We start from the raw sequence: 14482 nt of genomic DNA on the forward strand, positions 1-14482 counted from the left end.
CAGTGACCATGAAGCTCCATTAAATATTTTGGAGTGCATTTCTGTCTGGTCCTTGTGAATCACCTTATCCTTTTGGACTCTTCAGCATAGCCCTGATTTACACATGATAGTGAACTTGCTAAAGGGATGAGTGAGGTGTGCACGCTGTGAAATCAACTCCTTACCATGATCTAGAGGGCTCGAAGGATCTGCCCCAGCCGCCTCCCACACCCCATTTCCCAACACACTCCACCTCATATAGTTCCATCTGAACCCAAACGTCTTCTTGCTGTCCCCAAACACCAGACCTCGGGGCCTTCACATTTGCTTTTACAACTGTCCAGAGCACTCTCCTCTCAGATGTGTGCTGTGGCTCATTCCCTTTCTTGATTTGGGTCTCTGTTGAAATGCCATCTGCACAAAGTCTTCTATGACTACACTGTCAAAATGAGTACCTCTGTTCTTCATTCTCTGCTCTTACCTGTTTTATTTTTCTTCTTAGCATTTACCAACAACCTACATATTTGTATGACTCATTTTTTTTTTTTAATTTGTTGATCTTCCCCACTGAAATGTAAGGTTAGGAAGATGAGGCTTTTTATTTGCAAATAATAAACAAGTAATCACTCAGTAATAAATAAGTGAATGAGTTGATTACTATCTTTAATGAGACTACTTCCACCTCATGGTAAAAAGCAGAACTTTGGGCATAGTGCCTCTAGAGTAAGTCACTTTTTTGGAGTACCAAATACAGCAACACACCAGTTTAAGTTCTTTACATATATTATCTCAATTGTCGCTCATAACAGCACTATTACATAGGTATCATTACACCCAATTTAAAAGAGGAAAGGGCTGTGATTCTTCCAAATCCCATGCACTCTCTTTTATACCCTGCTATCTTTACACTATCTCATTGTTGTAAATCTATCTACCCCATTACCTTTATTCAACAATTTATTCACTACTCAAGTTTATCCTATATGTTTCTATTCCCAGGGGTACATACAGCAAAGTATTTGTTTCTTCTTCCTATTATTTACAACAACTCTTTCATTATTATTTTCACCCAACATTGAAGTCACTAAAAATGTGGAACAGCTACCATATATTCTGTGAGACATGAAAAATAGTACTTCACTTGTCTTCACCCACTACTACCTCTTTCTAGGCTCTAACTTCTGTAATGTTTTGGTTTGAATAAAGTATTACAGGAAAACACAATCTTAACCTAGTAAAGGAAAGAGTGTACCCCAGGCAGGAACATTAAAAAGAGAATTCTGTTAATGCACCTCCACAGTTCTCCCTGGAAAATACCTTCAAATTCATTCATCAGGCAGAGAATCATGTCTGGAAAAACTGTTCTTGGAAGAGCTGTGCTTGAGGAACTCACACCAAGAATAACATTCTCAAGGGAGCCTGGGGTGTGTTCAATGAGGAGTAAGTGATGTTCAAGAGGACAAGAGAGTTATCGGGGAGGTCACAGAGAATTATGAGTCAGACTCCCTTGGGAATTGCCTGAAATACTACTACAGAAGTGGTTATAAATTTGGATCTGAGGACACTGCCCTGATTCTTCTGGGCTATGGTGGTTCCCACCTTCGACATCTGTTGACTGGTAATATCCTGCCCTGAAAAAAATACGAATTTGCAGGAACATGGATTTCCTACTCTATGGATGACTTATAGAACAAAGCAGCCTTAATAAAATGTTTCATTCACAATTGGGGAAAAATCAGACATTTGGAAAACCTGGATCTCATAAAAACTTGGACAGTATCTATGAGGAAAGGTAATAAATGATCTATGGCTGGGTCTTAGCCTTGGAAAACAATGGTTAGGGCATCATTTAACCCTGAAGATTCCCAATAATATAAGAAAAAAAGGGACTGCACATTCAATCAATTGTTCGTCTTTGCTATTTAAGAAAGTAGCATACTAAAATTTTCTCTTTAAGACAGATGTTTAATCTTGCTAATGAGAACAACTCACATCTTACCTGAATTGACTGAGGAAGGTCAACATGGGTGAAACTATCCAGCCAAATTACAGATGATCAATTTACTTTGGCCTCTGCCCCAAGCATAGTACAGAAGGTCTCTGATACCACTGTTGGTCAGTTAGGTTGTATCATCACTCATACAAGGGACTCCCCACAATTCCATTGTAATATAAATGGAATCCAAAAATATAAGGAAGTAGTGGTAAAGTATATTACATTTTCTTAAATTCGGTATTTCTTGTATTAGGTAATCCTCATTAGTCCTGTCTTAAAATTATAAGTCAAATTAAATAAAATTCACTTGACATTAAATTTGACATAAATTTGGAACCTCAATATTCAGTTGACTTAAATCCTCTTCATCCTTCCATGCCATTTCACAGATGATTACCTTGAGCCCAGAGAAGAAAAGTGACTTATGGTAGCCACAGTTAAGTTTTAATTTCTAAAAAAGAAGATTTTGTTTAACTCAAAGAACAATCTGTGCTAATATAGTGAATCTGGTTTGCTTTTCTACTTGTCCTACATCTTACATCCCAGCTCCTTATTAATGCTTTCTTTATAGAATATCAACCAGACTTTTCTATGGAGACCTTGTTACTCTGCCCATCTGTTTGTGCTTCCTCTCTTCCTCTTTGTCACCTCCTACCACAAACATACAACAAACACACATTATCAGAGAAAAAAAAAACTGACTCTAGAGCATAGTGGTATTTGATGGTTTTATCATATACTATCCATTCCCTATTATTTGGTAGGGGAAACTTCCTCCTGAAAAATATTCTACCCACTTCAGTCTCAATGGTGTGAGTAGCATCTTGATTTCACGTCCAGGTTCAGAGAGAGGAATGTGACTCAGACCTGACCAATCACAACATCCAATTGTCCTGGCCACAGAGATTGGTTCAGGGATGAGAATATGACCCAATCAGACCCAAAAAAGGCAGTACCATAATAGAGGCATTCTGTCAGGAGTACCATAATAGAGGCATTTTCTCTTCCTTGCTAAACTTGCAGTTACTAGGACATAAGCCTGGAATTGCTGGATGATCATTTTACTTCAGCAATGTATGGAGTCATTGAAATGAAATCAATACATAGCAAAGCAGTGTGGAAGGATGGAGAAAAACCCCTTCTAATGATATTGTTAGAACTCAATTCATCTGAGCTTGAAACCCTTAGACATTTCTATCACATGAACCAAAAAATCGCCCCTTTATTTAAGCCATTTGGGTCCATTATCCTGACACCTACAATTGCAAGTTTCCTGACAGACTCTTCAGTGTAGAGTTTAATGTCTAGGCTCACCTAGAAGGGATTTGGTTGCTGGTTTACGTATCTTTTTATCATTGTATGTTTTGCTGATACTTTTGAGGTCACTTTTCAGTTGCTGCATGATTTTCATAACACTGTGAACAGTTAAAGTATTAGCCTATATTTACATTCAAGCTGAGACTTCATGGTTTTTCTAGGATCTAGGTTAGCATGGTCTTTTAGACTCCAGAATCACCTCTCAAGGGAAAGAAAAACAAAAAAATAAAAAAAAAAACAAAACATTGCTAGAGAGAACTAAAACTAAACTGGCCCAAATACTAAAATATCTACACAACAGAGGATATATCCTTTGGGGAAATGCTGGCTTGATCTTACAAGAACTACTTTTTTCCCTTTGCTCTTATGATTTGGTTAAGTCCTGAAAATGCAGCTTTAAATTCAAACAGGTCTTACTAGCCTTCTTTACCTGGAAGTGGTGCCCTCACTGTACAAAGGGGATGTGGGCATCAGTTCCATTAGCTATACTACTCATCTACCAATGCCTGCTCCCTACTTTTAGCCCTGCATGGATGTCTTTGAAGAATAGCCTCACTGATGTATAAAAGCAGCTAAAAGCTTACCGTGTTCCCCTAGAAGGAATATCTGTTTTAAAACAGTTTTGCTTCAAGGTAAAGACATGTAGGCATCAGCCAAAAATGAATGAGAAGAAACTTCTCAGCACACTGAAATCCTACCCATCCATTTTGCTTTTGAGTAAGGAGGGCCCTAGTAATGGAAATGAAAGGACAGACCCTTGGGAATCAAGTTCAGGTCATTCTCAAAGTTTTATCTTGATTTGGCACTGTAAAACTTGGCCCATTCAAGTCTCCTTCTGGTAGCAAGACGCAACCTTAGGGTCTTACCTCTTTCTGTCAGTGATCATTACTAGTGACCTCAGCATCCACTCATCCCATTTAGTACACATATACACTGAAGTAAGGCAGAATGATAATGAAGAGCTTCTCCTGCCAGGTTGGAACTTCCACCGGTAACGCCATTTTTATTCCCCATTACTTTTGCTGCTCTAATCTGCTGAACTCTGAACCTTTTCAATTACTCTCATGATATGGTTTGACCATCCAGCCTCATCCACCATGTGGAGCTCCACCTTTAGCCCGCCTGACCCACAGTGTTTACCAGGTCTCCACCCATGCTCACCCAACCAGAAGAAATGCTGGGAGTCTGGACCTGTGACTACCTGCTTGCTGCTCCAAGGCTGGACAACTGCATATATGTGTTTCCAAATCAGTCAATGCCATGTATTTAGACTTTACAAAATCAGGTTGCTCTTCCAAAGAGACAACGGGACAAAGAAGGGAAAAATAAACAAGAGCATCATTCTTCTCTTTAGATAAGGCAAAATCTTTTGTCATTTTGAATCTGTTTATGAAACAATGAAGTCATAGCAGTTGTGCATACAATATCCTACCATTTATTTATTTAGCATGGATCAGAAACTGCTTTTGATTTCTTGCATATTATATATTATTACTATATATTAGTGCTCAACATTTCTGTTTAGCTTTTATATGGAAATTAACTACTTGTGGCTTTTTTTTTTAAAGATTTTATTTATTTATTTGACAGAGAGAGATCACAAGTAGACGGAGAGGCAGGCAGAGAGAGAGAGAGAGGGAAGCAGGCTTCCTGCTGAGCAGAGAGCCCGATGTGGGACTCGATCCCAGGACCCTGAGATCATGACCTGAGCCGAAGGCAGAGGCTTAACCCACTGAGCCACCCAGGGGCCCTACTTGTGGCTTTTTTCCCATTTCTCTCGTATTTTGAGGAAAAGACATACTTACATTATCCAGCTCCTAGCAGAGGGCTTATGCAGATATTTGTATTAAATAAACCCATAGTTTATCAATACATATTTATTGAGCACTTGGTATTTGCTTCAACTTTGTTCTGGTTACTGTGGGATTTGCAGAAGAAAACTTTATGATACTCTCTCTCCCCTGGAGATTACAGAGTTTGTTAGTTTGCTGGGGTGGGGGTGTGTGTAGGGAGTAAGATTAATGAATATGAAGCAAATAGAGACAAATGCAAGATATTTTATGGTCCAGTGGTGCATTATGAGCAATGGGCTATGTTTGCTATAGGGTTTTAAAAAACAAAAGTTCCTGAGAAAGTGAACTTTTTACAGTCATGAACTGAAATGAAAGAACACCAAATAGGCCCATCCTTTAGTCTATACCAAACTGCTGCTCACAATTTATCTCAAGTTGTTCTATCTAGTCTTGAATGCTGTTTAGCATCCAGCGTCCATCAAAGTCATTGAAGAACACCAACAATCAAAGTGTTCTCCATTCCAGAGAGTTTTTTCCAGCACTTAACACTTATTGCCCCATCTATTTCTAACTTTCATAGTTCCTTGTCATCATTTCTCAAGCTACATCTTCTAATACTTCTGTCTTCCATCTGCTTGATGTGGTTGGCGGCCCAGTGTTCCCAGTGTCTCATCATCCTTATCCTTCATCTCTGGTTTCTTTCCTTTATATTTCCCTAATGATAATGATCGCATTCCTACCCAGGAATGTCTTCTGTATTAAATAAATTGTTAGAGTGTGACTCACAGGATGCAGACTACTTTAGAAGCAACAGCTTGGATGTTCTTTGACATCAAAACACTTTGAGTTCATGGTTGTATCTCAGTGTCTAGTGCCGGCAATAGTGGGTGCTGGGTGCCTAGATTAGCTCACATTCCTAAAAGTACCTAGTTCTCCCAAGAATGGCTGTCATGGGTCTAAACGGGATGATAACCACATGATATCTTCATGCTTTTGAAGCCAGGAAGAATGCAATTTTAAATAACAAGAGAGGGATGGTAGCTCACACAATGCAGTACAGTTATCAGATGAGGTAGTACAGTGTAGAAATTGAGAGATCAGAGGAGGCAGAGTCAGGTTCTCCGCTCTGTCTATTGCTAGCTAGATGAGGAAGACCGAGTCTCACTGATGTCTTATTATATACCCACCTATCTCATGTTTGAAAAAGTGATCCAATGGGGCAGGGCCTGTGTCTGTACATGTTGTCAGGATTTTTAACACAGGATTGAATAGTTGGAATTTTTGGCAGAACACGAAATACTAAATGTTTCTAAACAAGTTGTCAATGAGGGCAAGACAATCACCAGTACAACAGGAGAACCTCTCAGTGCCCATAAAGGCACCCACATAAATATATACACTGCCTGGTTACACTTCAAATCTGTGTCATGTTTGAGGAGATCTGGTAATTGTTCAGACTCTGCCCTCATTAACTCACAAGGCAGTGTTCTCACGTGTTACAGAAAACACAGGATGTTTGTCTGGTATTTGTTTGACTACATGCCACATTCTTTACCCTGACCTGTAACAAGAATTACTTGAATCACTCAGCTTAGCAGTCAGTCTGACAGCCACAGCTATAAAATTATAGATCCTTGGTTATAACAAAGTTAGTGCACACTTAGCTTGTATGTATAATTTGGCATTGTGTCTATGAAGGTGTTTGGTACCAAGGGAATAGCCACATAATAATTGAAAACCTCTACTTTACAGTGAGCTTTTCATAGCATTATGGCCATGAGAGGATGAAAAAGTATAAAAAACATGGCCTTAAAACTATTCTTTTGCTTAAGTATGTCTGATATATATAAAATATATGTATATTTTTAAGGGAGTTTTGGTTAAACTCCCCATGAAAATAAAACATTGATTAATAGCTACCAAGAGGTCTCACATTCAGCCTGAACAGAAGTTTCAAGCATTCAAATGAAAGGATTAAGGATATGTAAATAAACTCAATGACTAAAGGTAGCCAATTATGATGGTACAGCCACTCAGCCTCTAATGTGGTATACTTGGGAAATAAACCTGTCAAAATTTACATTCAAATTCTTCAAATTTCATGCCATTACATCCTCCAGCCCAGATGGGATGTGGCCACTTCCTTTCTTATTTTATTGGCCAGGACTAGTCACATTGCCTTACGAAAGCAGAAGGGGGCCAGCAGCCTAGCAGTGATGACTCCCACCCCTCCTGTAAGTTTGTGGTCAAAGTCACCTTCTCAAGCAGACCCACAATAATCTATTCACTTTATGTCACAATCTCCTACCCTGGTCTCTGGTGTACCTGATTCTCCCCTCTCCCACTTTTTTAAAAGTGATTTTATATATCCCCCTTTTTACCTATTTTATACTTTAATTAGCCACTGTACTTAATGCTTGCCTCTGCCTGGTAGAATGTACACTTCACAATAGTAAGGATTTTTGTCTCTTTTGGTAAGTGTTGTCTCTTTTGGTAAGTTATTGTTTCCCTAGCACCTAAAACCACAACCAGCACAAATTAGGTCCTCAGTAATATTTGCTGACCTGAAATGAATTTTAAGAACACTGAAAACCATGCAATTCACTGAGATATGCTCACAAATTACCCTTATCTATGTAACTTCCCCAAATAATGGGGACCGATCTCAGACCGATCTCTGGAACACTTTTTACTTAGCCAGCAAATATTAAATTATTGCTTAGTTACTTACTTTAAAAAGTGTTTAAATTATAATTGTGTCTCTTTCTTAATATGAGATAGAGACAGGATCTCTGTTCTTCATGGGCAGGTTTTCTATCTCCGATGGTGTTTTGTCAAGCCAAGTGCTTTTGACAAGGATCCAGATGAAATGAAAGAGGAGTTAGACACAGAGCAAATGCATATCTAGGTACTAAAACATGTGTTATAGAATCATAGAGATTCGGTTTTGAAAAGGATCTTAGAGACCTTCTTGTCCAACTTTCTGGCCTCTTATAGAAGTTCTTAGCAATGAGGATTCAAAACTCTATAAGATGGCCTATTCAATGGTTGAGCCATTCCAAGAACTAAAAAATTCTTTTTTATATTTAATGGAAATTTGCTTCATTCTAAGTTGTACTAATTGGTCTTGGTTTGGCTCTGTGGAACTAGTTGGAAATGGTCTAATTCTTATTCTACATGAAAGGCCTTCACAAACCTGAAGAGAATCATTCTGGCCTCACTCCGATTTCCAAAATAGCCCCAATAATTCCAGCACACTTTTCCTCACTGGCCATATGTTTTATGCCCAAATAAATCTTTTTTTTTTTTTTTTTTTTAATGGATGGATGTACCCATCCTGGTTGAATGAATATATGGGTGCATACAAGGAAATGGTCCACTCACTGGTTAATGAACACCTTGCTTGTAGACTTCTCACCACCTTGGCCATTCTTTTCTACATACTCTCCTCTTTGTTGGTGTCAGTCTCAAAGTTAATTTTGTACAACATAAACCTCCAGGAGAGATGTGGGCTATACAGAAAATAATACAACTGAGGGCTAAATGTGACTTTCTGCTTTTCAAAATCCAAAAACCATACTGTAAGGCAAAGGACAAAAAACCTACATATAAATACCGTGATATAGTTAGTAAATTTGTTTCTCAAAAGGGTATGGATTCATAATTCTGAAACTATTTTATGTGTACTCTATTTTAGAACAAATAAGTATATTATAGATAATAAAAGTCAGATTAGAAAAACCTAAAAGTCTGTTAGAAAATCTTTTCTTTTTCACTATTGGAAAATAAAATTACAAATAAGTAAAGAGCAAATGGTAAAAATAGAGCTTGTGGTATTGGATTAGAGTGAAAAATAGGAGTATGAACTCAAGGCTTTTTAATATATTTATACATAAGATACATAAATAAATATAGATGCATGTGAGTGCATGAGTTAATATCCATTCACATATTTGCAAGCTCTGTCTGTGACAGGATTTAGGAGCAATGACAATGCAGTAGCAATGAGCACACCTGCATGCAGATCTTGGTTTCTAACTGCCATTCTCCAATAGAAAGAGCCAAGGCTCTTCTGAGGAGCCTTTTTGATTCCAAAGCTACATCAGAGAAAACATAAGATGAACCTGGAGAATACTGTGGTGCCAAAAAGTTATGAACTGCTTTAAAAGGGATATAGATATGTCAAAGTGGTGCAGGGACCAACATGAAAGAGCTCTAAATGACAAAATTTGGAACAAAAGGAAAAAATAAATATGCATAAGTCCATACAAATATACACTGACATTTGAATAAGAAATGTGGGAAAAGTAATAGCTTTCCTTCTAAAATAATTTTACTTTAAGAATATAGAAAAATTAGGGAAATGGAAAATTATCATTAAAATTCTACATTAGAATTGTTACTGGCAAGATCCCCCACTGAATGCTAAAATTACTTGGGGAAGTTTTGAGGAAAAACAGGATATTTGTAAAATCTAATCTCATCTCCCTAAGATTTATAAATTTCAGAGGGAAAACTCAAGCAACGTATCAAACACCCAACTTAACCAAGTGATAAAGGTTAATATCATCAGCCAATAAATATGTCATTATGTGACACCTGACTGATACACTGAAAACACATCGCTTTCTAGGTAGATTTCTTACCAAAAATGCATAACCACAATCTAATTATGAGAAAATATAAGACAACCCCAGATGGAAGGTCTACAAAATTAAGCCAACACTCTTCAAAAGTTTCAAGGCATGGGAGATGAAGAAAGACTGAGGAACTGTCATGGTGAGAGGAGATTCAGGGGGGATGAGGGCTAAATACCATGTAGGATACTGGATCAGATCCTGTAACAAGAAAGGCCCATTAGTGGAAAAACCGGTGAAATCCAAATACAGTCTATAGTTAGTATTGTAGTAATGCCAATTTCCTAGTTTTGATATTTGTGCTATGTTTATGCAAGATGGTAATATTTGCAGAAACTGGTGAAGCATATATAGGCATCCTTTGTACTAGTTTTGCAACTTTTCTCTTAAGTCTAAAATTATTTCAAAATAAAAAGTTTTAAAACAAACGTTTCCAGGGTTGATCACTCATTCTGACTCATGCTGGCATTGCCTTTGTTCCATCCTCTCCTTGATGTTCACCACATAGCAATGTGTTCAGTTAGTGCTGGGAAAGGAAAGAATGGCAGTAAGGCAGAAAGCACTTGGGACTGGGTCGTGTGCCTAGACTGCAAAGTGGGATGGCTCCCCCCAGAGTCTGAAGCTCTGACTAGCAGCAAAGGACCTTAACTCTAATTCTGGCTTCATCAAATTTGCTGAAACGACCTTGTGAAAGTTATCAATCATTTCCATCAGAAATGAGCATAAGCAGTGACTTTTCCTCCCTTACTTCCAGGGCCACTGATAGGCTCAAAGGCCATAGTGAGAGTCTGGGCCTAGCAATGCCAGAGGCATCACCTTACTTAGAATTCCCACCACATTTACTGCATGTCTAATTCATTCACTTTTCATTGTACACAGCAATGTTTTATGAGGATTGGCATGTATAGTGGTTAGGACCCCAGACTCTGGGTTTATATTGCCTGGTCCCCATCATAATGCCACCACATGCTCATGGTGGTGCCATTTCCTCAGCTATAAAATGAGGGTAATGAAAGAACCTACCTCACAGGGTTGTTGAAAGGATTAAAGGAAATACTATTTGTAAAACTTTTAATCTTGCAACATAGTAAACGCAATAGTGTTTGCTCTTAACATTACATTAATGTCATTTTTCCTGCTTCATGACATTATTCAGAATACTGTGTAACTCCTCTGGGTATGGCAACTTGTGCCTTCCTCACTAAACAGTAGGTTGTTTGAGGGCAGGATGTATGTGGCTTGTGCTTCAGCCTTCTCCAGCATGATGCCTTGTGCAGAGGAGTAGCTCACTAAACATCTGATGATTGATTCATTCATAAAACCAATGTTCTCTTACTTTACAATTTTGCTTCGGGCCAACTTGTCATCTGTGTATATTTAAACAAACTTAGAAAATAGAAAATTCTCTAGTGCTAGAACTGGTCTTTCCTGAACTCTGTCAGAGTTTGCTATGGGAGTCGTTAGCTTTTTGACATCTCTTCCTCCCAACCCTCTCCACCAAAAATCGCCTGTCAGCACCATGTCTGAGAAGACAAACTCAGAAATAGCATGCCCCACACTCAATCTTTGACTGTACTCTACCCTTCTCTTTGCTCTTCTCTGGAAGAAAAAAAAAATCCTGCCATCCACTTCCCCAGATTACCTCTTTATGTTCTTTTGTCCCTGTTTCCAAGAATACATATTCAGAGTCAACTTGAGCTTCAATGCTTGGCAATTACTAAAGAAATAACATATCACCCTCTTCGTTTAGCATTTTGGCCACATTCTTCTTGGTACTCCCATTTTCAGTATCTAGCATGCAGCACTCCTTCAGTGCCCTTGAAGATGTACTTGTGTCCTTACTGCATGCATTATTCCATAAAAGAAAAAATATCATCTTTCAATTTATGAATCACTCTTATCTTTACTCTTCACCTTTCCTTCTCTTTGTGTTTCTTCCACTTACATACTTCTAAATTATTTCTGGCCAAATACGAGGCAGCCAAGTCGGGATCCTGGTGTGTTGCTATCATTATGATCGTTCCTTTGGTGCCATTTGTATGAAGTGAATTCCTATAGATGCGAGCACACTGCAAACTCCTTTCATTTTCTCAGACAGCAGTGATTTTGCTCAAGAATTACCCACATGCTCCCCCTCCTTCCCTACTCTGGTTGTCATCTCTCTCCAACATATTATTTCTTCCCATTCTGCCCCTATGACTCAGTAGTGGAATATTTCACGACTCCAAGAAACTTAATTGCTCCCCTGACCCTAAAAATTGTCCCAGAATGCCAGGGGCACTTCCCAAGCCTCTGATGGGGAGAGGAAATGATAAAACATTAGCAATGAAGTCCTCCAAATCTTTTCTTCTTTCTTTCCTTGCCTAGCTCTGGTGGGCCAAAACCATGGGCTTCAATTTTAAGTGTGGGAGACAGAAAGCAACAAAGCCTGAGATGCATAGACCTATGAATGAGCCGGTGTGCCTATGCACGTGCCTACTCCAAATAAAGAGGCTACTCCTCAGTAAGACATTCCACTTATGTGGGGTGGCATGGAGACCAGGGAAGCTGAGAGAGGCCAGGGTCTGAATTTGAAGAACCTACACTGAGTCTTAGTTCCACCACCTTCACACTCTCTTCCATGACCTTGATCAAATCATGTATGTGATCATCTTTAGGAAGGGGAGAGACAATTCACATCTCCCTCTCTGGGCTGTCACACTGTACTTGTCCAAGTATTTACAAACAGCAAAATACCACGTGGATGCTATTATTCAAAAACAGAATTTATAGCAATGAAAAAAAGCATGGTTATTAAATGGCCATTCAAATCAACTGATCAATATGATTTGTGCCCATGATGTGGGTAAGAAGCATTAGACAAGGTCCTTGGCCACAGAAGCTTAAAGTCAAGTTGAGAAGACAAAACTTGCACAGTTTGCCGCACTTACACAGCTGAACATGAGAAAGCAGAGAAAATCTGGAGCTAAATTTTCTGCTATAAGCATACACTGCAATAGTGTTAGGATTTCAGGGACTTAAATAGCTTAGTAGGAAAGAATAATATTGATCATATACCCCTCCTTCTAAGTCCTGGTAATTTTTAAAAAGACAGCAACAATGGGCGATATGTGAGAGGCAGGTACTTCCTAGGCATCCATGTTCCTAGTCTGGTGACTCTCATGCTCTGGGCCGCCATGTTCTTCCACCATCGTCAACCTCCTGTCATAGGAAAGAGCAGTGGGAGGGGCTCCTGGGTGGCTCAGTTGGTTAAGTGACTGCGTTCAGCTCAGGTCATGATCCCGGAATCCCAGGATTGAGTCCAGCATCTGGCTCCCCATCCCGTTTGGCAGGGAGTCTGCTTCTCCCTCTGACCCTCTCCCCTCTCATTCTCTCTCTCACTCTCTCTCAAAAGAGAGAAAATCTCTCTCTCAAAAAAAAGAAAATCTTTAAAAAGAAAAAAGAAAAGAGCAGTGGGAGCATGATGTAAGACTGACAAGTGTGAGCTGTAGGGTAAATTAGCCTTGTTCAAATCACAACCTCCCAAATGTAACAGCTGGAGACACTGGATAAGTTATTCGCACTCTTCAGGTCTTGGGTCCCATAACTGTACCTAGCATAGGAAGGTGAGGATGATGGGTGAACCCAAGTCAAATACCAAGTACAATGCCTGGCCTATGACATGTACTTAGTAAAAGCTACTCAGAGTTATAGCTACTGTCACTGTTATTCTTACTATTACTGTACAGTATTTCCCCCAGTATGTTCAGAAGACACTAGTCCTACAAAATATTCCTCACAGAGTGGGTTCTGTGGCTGAAATATATGGTAATTGCTGCAGTTACACATAAAAATGTGCACAAGGACTAAGACATATGACAAATCCTTAAAGAATGATATTTAACATAGACCAACCAGGTTGTCTAAACACACCTGGTCATGTGGCCCTTGGTTCCTACATAACACCAGTGACCTTAGACCTCCTCCATAAAGCACACGTCAGGGAACTTACCCCAAGGGAGTTAAGGAAAGGGAGGCTATCTCCAATTTATAAATATTTTGAGCTTAGTTAAGGGCTATAGCAACAAGGAAATCAATTAGAAATATTAACTCCTATTTTAAGTGATTGGTTAAAAAGTTGTCAAATAAATGGTTTGCATATTTTCATGTAATTATTAGCTTTTTATTTGATTGATTAAAATTGACTAAAATATTGATTTTTCTCTCTGGCCATGGCTCACCTGTAATTTGAAAGGGAGTTTAAAACTGTGTCATTCTCAGTCTCACTAATGACAAGAGGGCCACAAGGAATGCGGTGAGGAGTACATGTGTCTCATCCACCAGCAAATACACAAGTTAGGGATAACTCCCAAGAGAGCTTAACTCAGCCTGAGACATAGAAAAAAAAAAACTTTTTTTTTTTTAAAGATTTTATTTGTTTATTTGACAGAGATCACATGTAGGCAGAGAGGCAGGCAGAGAGAGAGGAAGAAGCAGGCTCCCTGCTGAGCAGAGACCCTGATGTGGGGCTCTATCCCAGGACCCTGGGATCATGACCCGACTTAAGGCAGAGGCTTTAACCCACTGAGCCACCCAGGCACCCAAAAAAAAAAAAAAAAAACCAAAAAAAAACAAAAAAAAACCTTTAAGTGAAAGATATTTAAGAAGAATTTAACTAATTTAGAATTTATCTAAAACACTTCAGCTTCCATCATCCCTGGGACAATTAATTTCCTAAACTGAAATGCCATTTTGTGAGGCAGTTTTTAGAGCCAATGTGT

Source organism: Lutra lutra, chromosome 12 (assembly GCF_902655055.1).
Source record: "Lutra lutra chromosome 12, mLutLut1.2, whole genome shotgun sequence".
In the NCBI taxonomy this organism is placed as follows: domain Eukaryota; kingdom Metazoa; phylum Chordata; class Mammalia; order Carnivora; family Mustelidae; genus Lutra; species Lutra lutra.